Here is a 19296-nt window from a genome sequence, read left to right as displayed (position 1 = left end):
TCAAATCCAGCTCAGACATTTGATGCTTTCTAGCTGTATGATCCTGGGCAAGTCACTTAGCCTCGATTCCCTCAGGAAAAATTAAAAAAAACCCTTTAGATGTTACAGGACTTTCTATTTGATCGTAGTAATAAAGTGAAGAGAGGAGTGACATGGTCAGACGTGTCCTTTAGAAAATCACTTTAGCAGCTGAGTGGACATGGGGTTGGAGCAGGAGTTGGAGATTAGTCTCACCTACAAGAGCCCAGAAGAGGAGCTGCACTTGGACTTGGTTTGTGTGAGTGAAGAGAAGGAGATTTCTAGGAGAGATATTGTCAAGGTGGAAATATTGGATAAGGGTGAGAAGGGGCAGTTTTTAAATGCTGAAATTGGGAGCATTCATTGGTTCAGATTTTAACAAGTAGGAATGGTAAGAGGATGGGGACGGAATGAAATGAACAAAGATGAATGACAAGATATTTGAAAAACAACAGTTTGGTTTGAGCCAGAGTATGGGGTACAGAGAAGGAAAAGAATTCTACGTAAGGCCAAAAAGTTAAGTTCAAGACCAAAGCCTTGAAGGTCAAGCTAAAAATTTTAGATTTTTCATGTTTTCCTTGGCATTGAAATACTTGGTGTCTATTCAAACTTCTGGGAGAATAACTGTTGCCTCCAAAATGGGACTAACACAGTCATTTCTTGTTCCTCACTTTCTCTATAATAAGACCCTAAAATAAAAAAAAATTAAATAAATTAAAATGTAAAAATAAAATAAATCAAAGGGAGAAATAAAAAATCCTGTCTCATGTCTTCAGTGATTTACATGCGTGATCTCATTGGAAGGGAGAGGGGAGATCACTCAGCCCTGGGCCTGGGCCTGAAAGGAGATCCAGGAGAGATCAGGGTAGACAGAGAGGCACCGAGGCTGCTGTAATGAGAGAACCAAGAAGCCACGAATGGCATTCTGAAATGACTTCTTTCCTTTTTTTTTTTTCTTTCTTTCTTTTTTTCTTTTGGGCAAATCCCAAAGACATTGCTAAGATTTACATTTTCAAATATATGCTGACCTTTTTTCCTCCTCCTTTGAGTTCATTTGTCATCAGGAGGTAATTGAATCAATATATTTCCCGATCAGCCCCAAGATTGAATAAGGTCATGGGAAGCCATGTGTGGGCATTAGGCGTCATTATTTTCCCCGAGAATGAGCAGCCGCGGCCCGGACCATTCCGGGCGCCAAATGAAATTCCATTAGATTCTATTACACTTTTACAATTATAGAGACGTCCCGATATTACACGCGGAATGAAGTCATAATAAAAAAGCCCAGAGGTGTATTACAGAGGAATGGGCACACTATTTTTCTAGTTAAAAACTTGATGAAAGGCGCTCAGCTCCTTTCTGGCTGCCGGGATGTGACCTTGTTCGGTAAGCCCCCTCAAACCTTTGCTACTCCCCTCCCTGGTCCCCGGCCTTGGTTTGAGAAGACTCCCTCCATGGCCTGTTCTGGGAGATGGGATTGATGCTGATGTTGCCTGTATCTGGACCCTGGTTGCTGGAGGAAGGATGGCCCTACAGAGTACGGGGTGTACGGGGCAGGTGAGAGCGTGTGAGCCAGATTGTAGGGAGAGTGTGAGTGTCAGAGCCTGTGTTTGGAGGGGAGCTTGAGCCTTGAATGAGTGCATGCGGGGTACAGAGGTCTTGTAGCCTCCGAGTTCTTTCTTCTCCAACCTCTTGGAGCCATTGGTAAGGAAACCTTCCGCATGCATAGGTCTATTTATGTCTCGCCTCCACACAAAAAATTCTCCCAATGGTCAACTGAGGGGCAGCTACTTGGTATAGTAGATAGAGCACCAGCCATGAAGTCAGGAGGAGCTGAGTTCAAATCAGACACTTACCACTTCCTGGCTGTGTGACCCTGGGCAAGTCACTTAACCCCAGCCTCAGAAAAAAAGAAAAGAAAAAAAGGTCAACTGAGTACTTACTTGTTTGCCATTTCAGCCCTCCCACAAAATGGCTTTCTCCAAACTTAATAATCTTTGCCCTCTCCTCCGTTCTCTGTAGAGGGTAGCTGAACTCATCACCAATCATCCTTCACCTTTGTGCCCTGGCTCTTGCCATCTTTGTAATATCTTCCCTCTCCTTCCTCATAACCAGAACTCCTCATACATGCAGCTGCATGTTGACTAAGAAAACCATATATTCACATTATCTGTGTTCTTGTGTGTCTTTAGTTACCTTATTAAATATTTCTTAATTGCATTTAAATCTGATTCAGGTCACAGTCCAGAGTGTTGTGTGACTCTTAAAGAGGATGCTGACAGTTCTATAGTATGACATGTCGTACTATCCCTAGAATCAGGAAAATCTGGTCCTGGGTCCCGAATTGATATAAACTGGGTGGACCATGAGTAAATCATCAAATCCATCTGGGCTTCAGTTTTCTCATCTCTAAAATGGAGGTAATAAGTCCCTGCTTCTCCTGTTGTCATAAAGACCAAATGAAACATACACATATAAGTGAAAATAAAAAAATATATAAAAGCACTTGGCAAATTTTAAAGCACTATATAAAATCTAGATATTATTATTAAGGATTGAACCTAGAACTTCACTGATGCAGAAAACTTCCAGGGAAGGAAACTCTCTCTACTAATTGAGTAGCATCTTCTTTGCAACTTATAGGCTTGGAAAATTGCCAGTGAGTTGGAAGCCTTCCATTTCCGATATTCCTTATTTTATTTTCTAAGGTTTATTTTCCAGCTAATTTTTTGTGTTCTGTGTCAGTGTCTCACTGGCCCAACATTTTACGGCCTGTCTTCCAAGCTCTGACAATCTCCAGTCTCTTTTCCAAGGTCATTTCCAGTTGTGACATTTTGAGATCCTCTATTTACATGGAGACAACCTAGCAATAGCCCAGCCAAGAGGTGCTTTGAGACCCCAGGAAGGTGAATGAAATGGGCTGCCTTGGTAGGTAATGAGTTCTAGGTCACTGAAGATTTTCATCCTATGGGATGGCCATTTGTGATCCTCTAGGCTAGAGCAGGAACAGGTAGGGGATAGAACACCAGGTTTGGAGTCAGGAAGACTCATCTTCTTGAGTTCAAACCTGACCTCACACTTTCACTAGCTGTGTGACACTGAGCAAAGTCCCTCAACTCTGTTTGTCTCAGTTTCCTCATCTGTAAAATGAATCAGAGAAGGAAATGGTAAACCACTCCAATATCTTTGCCAAGAATAAAACCCCAAGGGGAGCCCTGAAGAGTTGAACACAATTGAACAGAGTAGGGTTCTTAATTTTTCTGTCACAGCCCCTTCTTGGGCAGTCTGATGAAACTTAAGACCCCTTCTCAGAATTATGTCTTTTGTTATCATTTTGGTTTGACTTTGCTGGTCATAATATATCTTTGGGGTTTTTCCAATTTAATAGTATTTTTTTCCATTGACATGTAAAGATAGTTTTCAATATTCATTTTTTGTATGATTTTGAATTCCAAATTTTTTTTGCCTCTCTTCCTCTTTTCCTCCTTCTCTTCAAGAAAGCAAGAAATCTGATATAGGCAGAACCATGTTTTTAAAAACAAACTAAAATGCATAGGATTATAAGGGAAGCTAATTGGCTTTATCATAGTACTGTTAGTGGTACAATGGTTGAATGCTGGACTGGGAATTAGGAAGAACTGAGTTCTAATCTAAACTATTTACTGGTTATGTGACCCTGGACAAATCATTTAACCTCTCTGAAGACTCGGTTTCTTCATCTGCAGAATGGGAATGAGAGCAGCCTCTACTTCACAGGGCTGATATGAGGATTAAATAAGAGAACATGTAATAATTGTGGAAACATGTATAAAAGAATTATACGTGTTTCACATATATTGGATTACTTGCCATCTAGGGCAGGGAGTGGGAGGAAGGGAGAGAAAAAACTTGGAATACAATGTTTTGTAAGAGTGAATATTGAAAATTTCTCACGTATATTTTTGAAAATAAAAAGCTTTAATTAAAAAATGAAAGTGCAAGAAGATAGTCTTGCATACTTTAAAGCATTGCATAAAAACTAGTGTGTGTGTGTGTGTGTGTGTGTGTTTGTGTGTGTGTGTGTGTGTGTGTGTGTGTGTGTGTGTGTGTTTAAGTTCATATACCCCCAAGTTAAGAACCCTTCCTAGAGAGGGCATTCCTACTCAAGAATGATGGCCATCAACTGGTAATTTTTTAAAGTGCCTACTAGGTGCAAGGATAAAAAGACAAATACTAAACAATTTCTACTCTCTTGGAGTCTGCATTCTAATGGAATATTTATCATTGTGTGAAAGGAGATAATTAGAATTAGACCTAATAATCTTTAAATTAGCATTGGCATTTACCATCATCTCCTTTGAATTGTTCATTATCTTTTTTTTTTTTTTCTCTTTCCAAATAGACTGTGGGCGCCAACCAGTGGGGGCTCAAATTTGTCTTATTCATCTTTATCTACCCCACAGCTCTCCCAGGAGGGTTCCCTGAGTGTCTTGATTGGGAATGATTTTGGATTAAGTGACTGAGTGAAAGGACATATGATTTATATTTGTAAGCATTTGCATGTCTTTTAAAAAGCCCTTAAAAATAAACAAAAAAAGGAAGCTCTTGCTCTAATTAGGGTATTATGCTTCTTACATGGGATGCTCCAAAGGCATCACTATTTTACGAGGTAGGTACCTAAAATAATGGGATAGTGGGAATCGAGGGAATGGGGTGTCAAGGCAAGGGAAAGAAACCCTTGTACAAATGAGACAAGGCAGTCCTTCTGACAGGAATGGAGGACTGCTTAACCTGGGTCTGTGACCTTGGTCTTTTCTTTTCTAAATAGTGTTAGAATATTTTGTTGTTACTGTTGAGTCATTTTTCAGTCACGTCCCATACTTCATGACCTTATTTGGTGTTTTTTTCTTGGCAAAGATGCAGTAATTTCCTTCTCCAGCTCCCTCTTACAGATGATCTGCAAACTAAGGCAAACAGTTCATTGATCTGTCCAGGGTCACACAGCTAACAAATGTCTGAGGTTAGATTTGAACTTCTAAAGATGATTCTTTTCCAGTTGGTAAACTCTTTTTCAATGCAATTAGTTTCTTTTGTAATTCCATGGATTTCATTTTATGCATTTAAAATATTTTTGAGATTATCAAAGAGGTCCCCAAGTTTTTTTCTAGATTGCCCTGAGAGTCCAACTGCCAAAGGCATCCATGACACACAAAAAATGAGGAAACACTGGTGTAGTGGAAGGAAGAGAAGCTGTGGAATCCAAGGATCGGGATTTCAATCCTCGGTTGGGCTTTCTGCTTCTGCCTCTGTGATCTAGGGCAAATTTCAATGTTCTTAGCTATAAAATGAGGGGGGGTCCAGTAGGCAGCTTCTGAGTTCTCTTGCAGCTCTGCCTCCTATGATGTGCTCACTCCTTGAGTTACAGGGAGCCTGGCCTGGTCCACTCCCCAAGAGCAGACCCCCCTCTCAGGGGATAACTTGCTCTGGTCCCCAGCTCAGCAGGTAATGATTTACTTGGGGCCTCGTGCCCCTATCTCCAGCTTTCACCCACTGAGAAGTTAGCACAGCTGCTAAATTACCCGGCAAATTACTTCCAAATGACAGAAAACAATGCAGGTAGTGGGAAAGCGGGGCTCCCTCCTCCTCCTCCGGCTCATTTATAAGCGCCATTCCCAGAGTCTTAATTACAATCTGGGTCCCAGCCAGAGTGACCCAGTCCTCATCAGTCACCTCTGTTGCCATGGCTGGAAAGCAAATATGAGCTTTTTTACTCATCTGTAGGTTGTGGGGGGGCTGGAGGTGAGAGACCATTCCCAAGGCCCCAGAGACCTTCACCCCCCTCTGGCCCAAAGTCTTGACTGTGTAACTCCACTCCTCTCATCCAAAGACTTCTCTTAGGTCAGCTCCCACTGTGAGACCTAGAAACGGGAGTTCCTTCCTTTTTCCAAACAAGACTTAGAGCTTGGCTCCAAATGAGAATCAGATTTTCACTCCAACCTAGAACTGAGAGGACAATGGCCCCAACCTCTGACCCATGGGCTTTCCCTTGAACAGGGGGAAATAGCACTGACTTTGGATTAAGGGGACCTGCATTCCAGTCCCAAATATTACTTCCTGGGAGGGAATATCGAACAGCAGAAAGTATGCTTTGGGGACACAGAAGACCTGACTCTAACATTTAACATCACTGGGACTCAAATTTATTTGGAAAATGAGAGGGTTGAACCAGCTGGAATTTGAAGTCCCTTCTAGATCTGTTATTCTGTCCTAGCTGCCTTTACCTTTGGGCAAATCCTTCCTTCTCTTAGTCTCAGTTTCTTCATCCGTCAAAGAAGGAGATCAGATTGTTCATAATAATCTTTTCAGTTCTAAATTCTAGGATTCTGTTTCCTTGGAGTCCAAACTCTTTCCGGAATAGAATTTAATTCTGTAATCTGGAGTTCACAGCCCCTTCTCTTGGGTAAGACCTACCTTCAGATTTAAGAGCCTCTGCCTTGGATCCCCTTCATTCTAGACTGTAGCCTACAGCTCAGAACCCATAGATCCTCCCTAGAACCCAGAAGCCTAGAGGACCCTGGCTTCTCCAAGACTGCCAAAGGAAACACAGAGAAGCTCTAGTGGTTCTTCCCAAACTAAAAACCTTGCGAGCCATGTTGTGTGATGTAGGAGAAAGAGTGCTAGTTTTGAACTCACAAAATCTGGATTTAAACCTAGGTTCTTCCACTTATTACCTATAAGAAGTAAATTAGTCTTTCTGGGCCTCAATTTCCTCATTTGTAAAATAAACGGTTTCATCCAGGGGACCTCTTTTTAGCTTTACATCTGTGAACCTTGTTTACGAACCTACGAAAGGCCTTCAGCAGAGTCTGATAAGAAAATTGGATCTCTATTGTCTAAGGACCAGCCTCTCTACATTAGTCGTCCAGTGAGGAATTGTTTTGACCCTAACAATTTGGCCCTAACTATCTACTAAAGCATCAAGTGGCTGAGATTTTTATTGGTCTTCTGGAAGAGCCTGAAGAGGGGAATGATGGATATTTCATGCAGAGAAGTAGATATGCTACTCTACATACATGTACAATCCCTGCACATTACCCAGAACAGGAATGTGCAGAGTAGGAAAGAGATTCTGTTACTCATGTTTAGGATGTGGTCTGCCCTAGTTTTGACTGGGGAAAAAAAAGGTGAATTGAATTTTAGAACCTCTTGGGGGGGGGAATGTAATGGAAGGAGTAGAATAGGTATTGAGAAGTCAAATATTAAGAATTATGAAGTCTGAATGCAGATTGAAATATACCATTTTTACTTTTTTCCTATTGATTCTTCCATTTTGTTCTGATTCTTCTTTCACAACATGACTAATGGGTAAATATGTTTAATATGATTGTGCATGTATATCAGATTACTTGATATCTTGAGCAGGGAGAAAGGAAAGGAGGGAGGAAGAAAAAAATTGGAATTTAAAATCTTATAAAAGTGAATACTGAAAATTATCTTTAGATAAAAAACAAAATACTATTAAGTGGAGGAAAAAACAAAAAATGGTCATCGTTTTCCAATGGCATCCCAACTATTTCCCTCATCTACCACCTTGCTTTCAATAGATTCAATTCCATGAAATAAAGTACAATTGAAAAAAAAGCTACTCGTTATGTGGGATGGTTCTCTGAGAGGGGATGTTGAAGATAATTATGAAATGTAAGAAACAGAAGACATCAATAAAAACTTATTTAAAAATATTAATTAGATGAGGGAGGAGCTCTATAATGTAGGAAGCCTTGGGTCAGTAACTAGTTTAGGGGTATCTTAAAACTAAATTTCAGTGTCCTGTCACAGGATCATTTTCTCTGTGAACTGGTCTCATTTCACTTTTAATTGGCAGTAAAGATTTTTTGAGATTAACATCTCCTTCTTTGGGTGCATTAAGGAGAAAGAGAGGTCCTGATCAGACCACATTGGAAGTCCCCCAAACCTTCTTCTTTTTCCTCTTTCTGTTGAAGGTGCCATCATCCTTCCATTCTCCCAGGTGCCCAATTTCTCCAACTTCTCACTCTCCATCATTTCACGTCTCTAATTGCCAAAGCTTGTTGTATGTACTTTCTCTCAATCTAATCCTTTTTTTTCTACCTACAACTGCCACTTTAGTCTAAGACTAATCACCTGTAGTCTAGATAATTTCAACAGCTCCTAATTGGTCTCCCAGTCTTGGATCTTTCCTCACACGAATCCACCTTTCACATTTCCACCGAAGAGATTTTCCTTAAGTAGACATCTGACCATGTCACTCAATCAATTCCAATATCTTCCTAATTGTCCCTAGGATAAAACATAAATTCCTCTGTTTAGCTTTTAAAACCCTTTACAACCTAGCCCCAACTTAGATTTTTCTTTAACTTAGAATATTACTCCCTCCCACATTGCATCATCCAGCCAAAGTTGCTTTCTCTCTGTTCCTCATTATCTCCTCTTTCTTTTAGCTTTTGCCTGGCTATCTCCCATGCTTGAAATGTCCTCCCCCTAGACTCTCTTCTTCCTTTAAGTCAAAGTTCATGCACCATGATCTTGGCCAGGTTTTTCCTGATCCCCCCACCTGCTACCAAACCACCTCGTATGTAACTCACTTTATATTTCCTTGTATTTATTCTCCAAGTCCCTACTCCCAAGGAATCTAAGGGGGGAAGATAACAAGCACAGAGACAAGTGAACCTAGAATAAATATAAAGAGAGGTAGAGGTATGTCTGTATGTGTAGATAGATGTATGAATACATATCCACATATAATAAAATACAATATAATATTACAAACCTTAAGCTATACAAATCTGAGTTATTGTTCTTATAATTGCCCTGCTCGACCTCAAATATAAAAAATAGGAACAATAGGATTCCACATTAGGAAGAACATCTCGATTATTAGAGTGATAGCTAGCTAGAATTTGGATATAGTATTTTAAGGTTTGCAAAGCACTTTACTTACTTAAGATATTTCATTTTATCCTCCACAACAAACCTGGGAAGGTAATGGCTATTATTATCCCCATTTTACAGATGAGAAAATTGAGGCAGACAATGAAATGAAGTGACCTCTCCCTTGTCACACTAGATTTTAACTCAGGTATCCTTGTTTCAGGTTCAATACTATCTAAACACTAATACAAAAGGGCCTGGCTTAAAAAGTAGAAAGTTCCCCCATCACTGCACTTGTCATGGATGTGATAGAAGCCACAGTGAAATCTGAAGCCGTTCTCCACTTTAAGATTTTATGATTCTATGAAAAGGGATTTACAAAACCAAGGGTATGTTGGGCTTTCCAGAGAGCAGATTGTTAAATTTTCTGTGTGATCATTTATGCCTTGGAAATTGGCAAATGTTGCAATTTGGGGCTTGACTTATTGCTTTATTGAATGACTTAAGAAAGTGGTAGGGAAAATGTTAATAATGTAGAATATACTAGTTAGTGTGTGTCCTGCATTCATTTTTCCCCTCCAGAAATCTGGTTGTTAAAGGTTTCCTAGCAAACTTTTGTTTTTAGACCAGATTGAGCAAGGGGAGGGGGCAGTGGCAGAGAAGGAGAGGGAGAAAAAGAGAGAGAGACTGAGGGATAGAGAGACAGAGAGAAAGAGGGAGACTCAGAGAGAGATGTAGAGAGAAGAGAGAGATAGAAGGAGGGAGAGAGTGATGGAGGGAGACAGACAGACAGAGACAGAGGGAGGGAGAGAAACAGAGAAAGAGAGAGGAAGAGACAGTGGCAGAGAAACAGACACAGAGAGAGGGAGACAGAGAGAAAGACACACAGAGAGAGACATAGAAGAGAGACAGATGGAAGGAGGGAGAGAAAGTGATGGAGGGAAAGAGAGAGACTGAGGGATAGAGAGACAGAAAGAGGGAGACACAGAGAGAGATGTAGAGAGAAGAGAGAGATAGAAGGAGGGAGAGAGACAGAGAAAGAGAGAGGAAGAGACAGTGGCAGAGAAACAGAGACACAGAGAGAGGGAGACAGAGAGAAAGACACACAGAGAGAGACATAGAAGAGAGACAGATGGAAGGAGGGAGAGAAAGTGATGGAGGGAAAGAGAGACAGATACAGAGACAGAGACAAAGAATGAGAGAGATACACACAGAGAGGCAGAAAGACACACAGAGAGAAATAGAGAGAAATGAAGGGAGGAGAGAAAGAGAGATATAGGGGGGAGAGAAAGAGAGAGACGGGGAGAAGGAGGGAGGAAGACAGAGACAGAAACAGAGAGATAGAGAGCTAGAAAGAATAACCTCTGCCCATTGCTCTCAGTTCTCTAAAGACTGATCCCTCTTCCATCTGTCCTCAGATGCTCGAAGAGGATGTTGTGTGGAACCCTTCCCCGTTGTCCCTTCCCCGGGCTGAACGGCACCAGCTGATTCTTGGATGCTACAGTTTAGAGACTGGCTAACTAGGGAATTGCCTGGGATGGAAATGGGCCCGGAAGCCAGGTGGGGCGGGCGCTCTCAGGTAGAGCAACTGCTCTTCGTTCTGGCCTGCAGTTACTCAGAGTGATTTTGCCATCTGATTGGGAAGCTGAGGGCTGACCCTCAGAGTGGGTGGTCTCCAAGGGACAAGGCAGGGCAGGAGGTTGGTTTTGATGAGACCCCCAAGGAGTCCAGGGTCCTGGCCCCTCAATGCCCTTTGCTTGTCTGGGAGCACAGTTTTAGAGGCTGTTCGCCAAGAGGAATGGTTTTACCTGTCAGGAGTAAGGCACTTTGCTCATTAAAATGTTTGACCCTGTCTCATAAATGCTCACTGATGATCATAAGAAGGACAAGGAAAAGTGGCAACGGAGTCATTCCTAACGGGGGGCCCTTGTGACTCATAGGGTGGGGATGAGGGGGGCAGGTCAGCCGTACAGTGAGCCACATGGAGAAGGAATGCTGCCTGCTAAGACCCGGCAAGAGCATAGTCCAACACCAGGACCCACGGAAACATGGAAGACCGAGACATACACCACAAGGACCACACACGGCTTCGGCAACAGTCCGCTGTGGCAGAGACACAGTGATAAGAGGCATTTGGGTGGGACAGACATAGACACCGTGACAGACAGATGTCAAAAGACAGAAATGGCCAGACAGGACAGAGAATGAAATGGCCCATGGTAATGCAGAGGCACCCAAGAAGCAGCTCTGGGGAACGTAGAATGGGTTATCCATCCTAAGAGGACTGGGGATGACACCAGATATCTTAGAGTTCCATCTAAATTGTTCAGTTGTCTCAAGTTTCTCCTCTCCCCGAAGCAGAAGGAGTTCCCTTCTGGATAGTCATGCTGGTTCTTCGAGGATCTTCTTAGATTTAGAGGCCTCTGTTTCCCTCTATCTCCCCCTGCCTGATCTCCCCCCTACTGCCCACTCACATCAATTTGTTCATTCTGTATATATTTTACTGTCGATAATGCTCAGAACTGGGAATACAAAGATGGAAAAGAAATGGCAGAGGGCTTGCCTTCAGGGAGCTTACAATCTTATGAGGAATGTTTATGACACATAGAGATAAGTATGAGACAAAGTAGTTTGGGCAAAGGAAAATCTGAGGAAGGGGACATCCCATCACTGCTATAGAGCCTTTGCCCACAGTGACGCTAGTGAAGGTGGCAGGGGCTGGTGAGTTAGGAGCAGCTCCCCACTTCTGCCCTCCTAAAAGAGTCTCCCTGGAAGATCTCGCCTCTTCCTTGGGGCTTCTTAAACTTTTTTCATTCCCTACCTCTTTTCATCTGAGACATTTTTACATGAATCCAGATATATAAGTATATAAAAGAGATATAAAAATCAAACATTCATTGAGAGTAAATCATAATTTCATGACCCCCACATTCAGTTACTTAGAGACATTGGGTAACATTAGAGACATGGGGGGCAGCTAGGTGGCGCAGTGGAAAGAGCATCAGCCTTGAATTCAGGAGGACCAGAGTTCAAATCTGGTCTTAGACACTCAATACTTCCTAGCTGTGTGACCCTGGGCAAGTCACTTAACCCCAGCCTCAGGAGGAAAAAAAAAACATTAGAGACATGGTATAACATTCTGCTACCCATACTGGGGTCTCAAATCAGTTTACCAAGTTGAGCTCTACCTGACCACCACCCTTCTGGTAACCACTCATTGTAAGTGAGATGAGATGTACTATTGACTTCCTGCATGTAGCACAGTAACAGCATATTGTGAGTATTGCACAAATGTTTATTCTCTTCTCCTTCCAAGGCCATCTCCCTAACTTCCTCCTTTTTGCTCCTTGCTATAATCCAGGCTGTGATGAAAGAGCCTCCTCACTCTTCTGCAGCGAATCAAAATATGGCCCTTCTTGGTCTAGACAGGAATTGTACTGTTAATTTGTCACCTCTAGCTCAAGCCTCGTTAGCATAAGACTTTCCTCACTGGTGGAGATTGATAACTCAGTAACTTAATCTTTATGGAACTTGGAAGAAGAGAGAGAGCTTCCAAATTCAAAAGAAAAGCCACGTGCTTCCAAATTCTCTTCTGGGAGAGACCCCTGAAAGGAGAGAAAGACTATGGGAAGAAGCTGATATGTAGAGAAGTCAGCACATCACTCTTGGTCCTGTCCCCAGAAGCCCAGATTCCTACACTAATGACTTCAAGGAATTTTCCCATAAGTGAAATCTAGGATTCTCTATCTGTTTCTCTGTCTCTGTCTGTCTGTCTGTCTCTGTGTGTCTCTCCATCTCTCTCTCTCTCTCTCTCTCTCTCTCTCTCTCTCTCTCTCTCTCTCTCTCTCTCTCTCTCTTCCCTCCCTCTCTCTTGGGCTGAGATCTCTTACTCCCAGGGGAAAAGCTCATTCACTCTGTATTTTCTGATATATTCTCATTTATATACCTTCTCTGATTTATATACCTTTCTCTGGTATTGGGTTACATTAATGGGTTTGCTTGATATTCACTATGTGGAGTCTTTATGTAACTGGCCTTTGATGAAAAGGGAGTCAAGCCTTGAATATATAACTTGAGGAACTCTCTCCTGATGAAAGGATAGTGATCAGGACCTCAGCTTGGACTGAAAACTACTGCTGTCCATCCATTGTTCTGGGAGAGAACCAGTGACATCATTGTCTTGATCTTGATGTCTTGACTTGTGAGTTAATTGGATTTAAGTGAGGCACAGATGTGCAAAGTCATCTGTCATTAGAGTCCAGTGGCAAGGCAAAAAATCAAGACAACTGGCAATGGCCCAGGCATCTCCAGCTTATCCTTGATTTGATAGTATCAAAAAGGCAGCAATGGAGAGTGGCAAGGAGATTTATTCCAGGTGTATGAGGAAAAGGAGGCATTCTCTGTATAAGGAATAATGTGATCAAAGGCACAGAGATGGAAATCCAAGGAATATGTTTAGGAAAAGTACAGTATTTGATCACTCGCCTCAAGGACTAATAATAAAATTTCCCCTAGATTAACAATATTTGTGAGAACATATAGATATAAATGTAGCCCAGTATCATTTCTCTGAGGAGGTCCCAGTGGCAAGTTTATGGTCCAAGCTCTTCTTTCCTGCCCTAGAGAGGAATCAATGTCTTTCTTGGAGAATGGATGAGGAGATTAGAGATATATTTATCTAACATATCTAACATATATATTAGAAATATTTTCATGTCTCCCTGCAATCGATATCCAGACAGATCCCTATACATACATACATACATACATATATATATATATATATATATATATATATATATATATATATATATATATACATATATATATATGTATATAGCTTATTTGGCCAATCAATACATATGCAAACTTTACAGATTCAAAAGTCTGTGTGACAGATGAAAGTGGGTCTGGGAGACTTACAGTGGTCCTCAAACTTTTTAACTAGGGGTTCAGTTCACTGTCCCTCAGACTGCTGGAGGGCCGGACTAGAGTAAAAACAAAAACTCTCACTCTGTCTCCACCCCTCAGCCCATTTGCCATAACCTGGAGGGCCCCATAAACGTCCTCAGCGCAGTGGGCCGCATCTGGCCCGTGGGCCGTAGTTTTGAGAACCCCTGCTTAAAACACGGGTCTTGCCAAGCCCCATTCCAGATGATCTTATGGTTTTCTCTGGCCTCTAAGAAAAAATGCAAATTTCTCAGTTTGACTTTTAAAGTCCTTCACCGCCTGCTTTCCAAGCTCACTTCCGTGCTTACTACTTTCCTTACTACAGTGTATATTCTGGCCAAACAGGCCTGTTCCCACCTTCTGTCTGAGTGCTTTTGCTTAGCTTTCTCCATGCTTCATTTCTCTTTTATAGAATCCCTCACTTCCTTCGAAGCACAAGAAAAGGGCTACCTTGTGGGCAGCCCTGAGCTCACATACACACACACACACACACACACACACACACACACACACACACACACACACACACAACCAGAATAACAGATTGATAAAATAAACGTCCTTTATTTGACCTGGGCACCCCCAAATCACAGCATGTATCTGTCCCCCTTTTCCTGGATAGATGCAAATCTTTCCTAGAGTTGAATGAAACTCAAGCTTGAGGGCTTCTGCCTGGAAATAGAGTAATAGTTTCCTAAAAGGACTGGGAGTCGGTTTTAACTCTTGCCAGCAAGTATATTCTCTTCCTCAGCTTCTCCAGATGTAAAATGTAAGCGTGGACTCCATGGAAGCTTCCTTCCAGTTCTGGCATTCAGCGAGTGGAGGTAGTAGGATGCCGTGGCAAGACCCCCCTGGCTTTTCAGTGAACTCATTACTTCCCGTGTGACCTGGCCTAATCTCTGGGTCTCCATTTCTTCATCTGTAAGGTGAGGAGGTAAGGTCATATGACCCCCAAGTTCGCCCGCAGCTCGGATCTATGACCCCATGACACAGAGAGTTTGGCTGAGAATGGGAGTGGGCACCCGGCACGACGCCAAGGTGGCCGGGAAGGTGAAGAGGGGGAGGGGGGCTCGAGAGAGAGAAGAAAAAGAAGAAAAAGAAAAACTTCCTTTTCATTGAGTCAGAAGTCTTCCCCCCAGTGAATTTTGAACTTGCAGCAGTGGGCAGAGAGCAAAGGGAGGAACGGGAGGCTAATTGTGAGAGAGAAGCCAGGTTATGCCAGACACAATTGAATAAGTCCCGATTCTTCTCCCTGACAGACATGTATATTAATCGTTGGCACTTATTGAACCAAATATGAATATTCATCTTCATTTATATTTCAAGGCCTTTCATTCCTCAAGGACCCGCGGTGCTTTTGACCAATTTCCATCCCCATCACTGGGCTGACAGCTCTCACTCCTGGGCCCTGACAGAGGTCTGCGGAATTCATCGGAGGTCCTGGGAGGAGGGAGGCTGCGCCCGCTCCCAGCTGTCCACAAACACTCATTAGGAGAGGCAGATACCCGGCCGGATCTCTGGGAGAATTTTTAATCACGCCAAAGCTCTGCTAATTAGGTAGCTGATGGGGCGGAGAGAGCACAAGGACGAATTCTTTAAACAAAGGACTGGAAACTTTCAGAGATTTAATTACTTGGGCACAGAGTTCATTTCGGAACTTGGGAGCAAATGAGTCTAATCACAATTAGACCGGGTGGCAGGGCCACATTCACTGAGAGAGGCCGCTTTCTTGAAGAGGGAGTGGGGGTGGGGGTGGGAGAGGGTACATCCAAAGGAGGGGGCCCAGGATACAAGGGGAGTTTGGCACTCAGGCAGGCAGATTAGCGGGGGCCCCCGTGACTGGGAAGGATACCTCCCGAACAACAAGGGGTGCAGAATCACGCCATGTTTGAGAGGAAAGAAGCCCCCCAAAGACAGCTCATCCAGCATGGGCCGGAATCTCCCCCGCAGTGTCACTGACTACTGGTCACGCACCCTCCACCTACAGCTGAAGGGATGGAGAGGACGTGGGAGTGGACAGAGCCCTGTTCTGAAGGCCTAGCACACGGAAGAGGAATCAGATGTGCTCTGTTCAGCCTCAGAGAAAAGAACCAGGAGCATCAGGTTAAAAAACAAAGGGTCAACTTTGGGATAAGTATCAGAAAACAAAACAAAACAACTTCCTCATGAGTCCTTGTTCCGCCATTTTTCAGCTGTGTCCAACGCTGCATGACCCCAATTGCAGTGTTTGCCATTTCCTTTTCTGACTTACAGATAAGGAAACTGAGGCAAATAGGGTTAAGTGACTTGGACAGGATCATCCTGAATCCGAGCCCAACTCTCTGCGCACCATTAGCCCTTCCCAACCGAGCTGTCCAAAAATGGCAGGGCGGCAGGTTTTCCTGTCACTGGAGCTCTTCAAGCACAGGCTGGATGACCAGTTGTTGGGTGGGCTAGAGTGGGGATTCTTTTGTTGGGTATGTGCAGCATACTAGACATCTGCAGAGGCCCCTTCCCAATAAAAAAAATGCTGTGATTCTTTGAAGACCTTAAGGGACAGGGACCTCATTACCTTATTTATTTATTTTGATGAGGCTATTGGGGTTAAGTGACTTGCCCAAGGTCACACAGCTTGTCTGAGGTCAGATTTGAACTCAGGTCCTCCTGACTTCAGGGGGGGTGTCCTATCCACTGCACCACCTCAATACCTCTTAAAGAACCAGTCCACTTTTAGCCATCTCTAAATGTTGAAAGTTTCTCCATATATTGAGCCTAATTGTTCCTCTTTGTGACTTACACTAATTGCTTCTAGTTTTGCTATTTGAAGCCAAGAAGGATGGATCTAGGGACTGGAGTTGCAATCTCACTATAATAGGGAATTTTCAGGAGTGGAGATTCCCTCAGCTAATACAAGTCAGCACCTCTGCCGCTTGTACCCCCAGAGGGCTGCTGAGCAAACACTAGAGCACTAAGCAACCAGTTAAATTTCTAGGCGATTCAGTGGATGGGGTACTGGGCCTGAAGTCACAAAGACCTCATTCAAATGCAGCCTCAAACACTTACTAGCTGTGTGACTCAGTTTCCTCATCTGCAAAATGAATCTAAGAAGAAAATGGATTTTTTTTAGTATATCTGTCAAGAAAACCCCAATGAGTCCCATAGATTTGAACATGACTGCAAAATAACTGAACAACAACAGCAAAGTAAAATAGCTAATATGGACTGGAGCCAAGCAAGATCTCCCTGATTTGAGGCCAGTTTACCAGTTATTCAACTACACCGATACTTTTCCTCAGAGGCCAGAGATAAGACTCATAAAGTTACTCTCACTTGCAGCAGGACAAGTTTTATCTTTTCAAATACTTGAAAAGAGGAATCTTCCCTGTTACCTTCTTCCCTCTAATCTTCTCGAGCCTTCTTCTTCTTTTTTTTAGGCTGGACATCCCCTATTGGTTCAAATTATCCCTTTGGGTAAGATCTCAAATCCCCTCCCATTTTCGTCACCTTTCTTTTGTCACCTTTGTGCTCCCGTTAATCATCATCCTTCTGAACATGTGGTCTAGAACTGGGCACCATACTCTGATTATTAAAAAGAAAAATCAGACAGCAAAGGAAAGACCCTGAAAGTGTGTAGAATATTAGAATTGTTCTGCTTTGTTGTGGAAGTAGACAATTTCTTATTAACTCACCCAGTAAATAAATACATCTAAATCTTAAAAAAAAATAATGTGTTTGTGGCAGCCCTTTTTGTGGTGGTAAAAAACTGGAAACTGAGTAGATGAGTAGTCAGGGAATGTCTAAGTTATGGCATAGGAATGTTAGGGAATATTATTGTTCTGTAAGAAATGACCAGCAGGATGATTTCAGAAAGACCTGGAGAGACTTACATCAACTGATGCTGAATGAAATGAGCAGGACCAGGAGATCAATATGCACTTCAACAACAATACTGTATGAGGATGTATTCTGATGGAAGAGGCTCTTTATAACAATGAGACCAGTTCCATTGGTTTTATTATGAAGAGAGCCATCTGCCCCCAGAGAGAGGACTGTGGGGACTGAGTGTGGATCACAACATAGCATTCTCACTCTTCTTGATGTTCTCTTGCATTTTGTTTTCTTTCTCATTATTTTCCCTTTTCTGATCTGATTTTTCTTGTGCAGCAAGATAATTGTATAAATATGTATAGAAGAATTGCACATGTTTAACATATGTTGGATTACCTGCCATCTAGGGGAGGGGGTGGGGGGAAGGAAGGGAAATTTGGAACACAAACTTTTACAAGGGTCAATGTTGAAAAATTATCCATGCATATGTTTTGAAAATAAAATCTTTAATTAAAAAAACTCTAAAAACAATTTAATGAACTGGGAATAAGACCAAAGATTAGTGTCCAGCCAATATAGATCAGGTGTCTGGAGTTTTCCCATAGGTCAGTGCCATATCTTTGGCTGGGGGTGGGAAAACAGATAGGGGATACTAGGAGGAAGGAGGAGAGAAGATGTCATCCCTGCAAAGGATGGGACAATTTCTCTTCTCACGGACCCACTCAAGATCCCAGTCATTTGGGACCACAGGCTCCCTAGGGGGAAGCGTCCTTCCCCGACAAGCACTTCTCACGCCCTCAGCTCTCCAGGTCAGCCCCAGTCCCACTTTGTCCTTCCCCACTGATTGAGCTCTGTGGATTACACTCCCATTTCAATTATAACAGATTGTCTTTCATATTAAAATAGTTTCTCTGTGGCTCTTTTCTATCTCCTTGCAATCAGAGAAACTTGGCTTCCTTCAGAAAACCCTATAGATATACACCACCCTTTCTGGCTCTGAGAAGACCATGTCAGGAGAAGGAGTACATTGCTTCTGCTCCTCCTAGCTACTCCCATAATCACACTCTCCCCCTATTATCCAGTGACCTGTCCACTTTTGAAGTTTCATCTCTCTAAGATAAATCCCTGCCCGTAGGGGCAGCTATGGATCAAGTACAGTGAACAGAGTGCCAACTCTACAGCCATGAGGATGGAAGTTGAAATACAGCCACAGATACTCACTAGCTTTGTGACCCTGACTAAGTCACTTTACCCTGTTTGCCTCAGTTTCCTCACCTGTAAAATGAATCAGGGAAGGAAATAGCAAATCACACACAATTAAAATGACCCAATAACAAAATCCCCGCCCATATGCTAGGACTATTATCTACCAGCTTTTCCAGGCTATTGTTTCCTTTTTCAAGGACTTCAGCATCCTGATTCAAGGTCTTCCTCTCCATTCTAATAACCAAAGTTATATTAATAACCAATTAATATTTATTTAATATTATTACTCAGTTTAATATGTTAATAATAAAATAATAATTCATAATAACTTAGGTTATTAGAACCTCAACTCTCATTCTTACTAATTGGGGACTTCAATTTCCATGTTGATGCCCTTTTAAATATTCTTTCTTCCTAGACTGTCAACCT

The sequence above is a fragment of the Sminthopsis crassicaudata genome, chromosome 6, assembly GCF_048593235.1.
Source record: "Sminthopsis crassicaudata isolate SCR6 chromosome 6, ASM4859323v1, whole genome shotgun sequence".
Taxonomy (NCBI): Eukaryota; Metazoa; Chordata; class Mammalia; order Dasyuromorphia; family Dasyuridae; genus Sminthopsis; species Sminthopsis crassicaudata.
The sequence above is the reverse complement of the archived record's forward strand: the minus strand, read 5'-3'. Positions refer to the sequence as shown.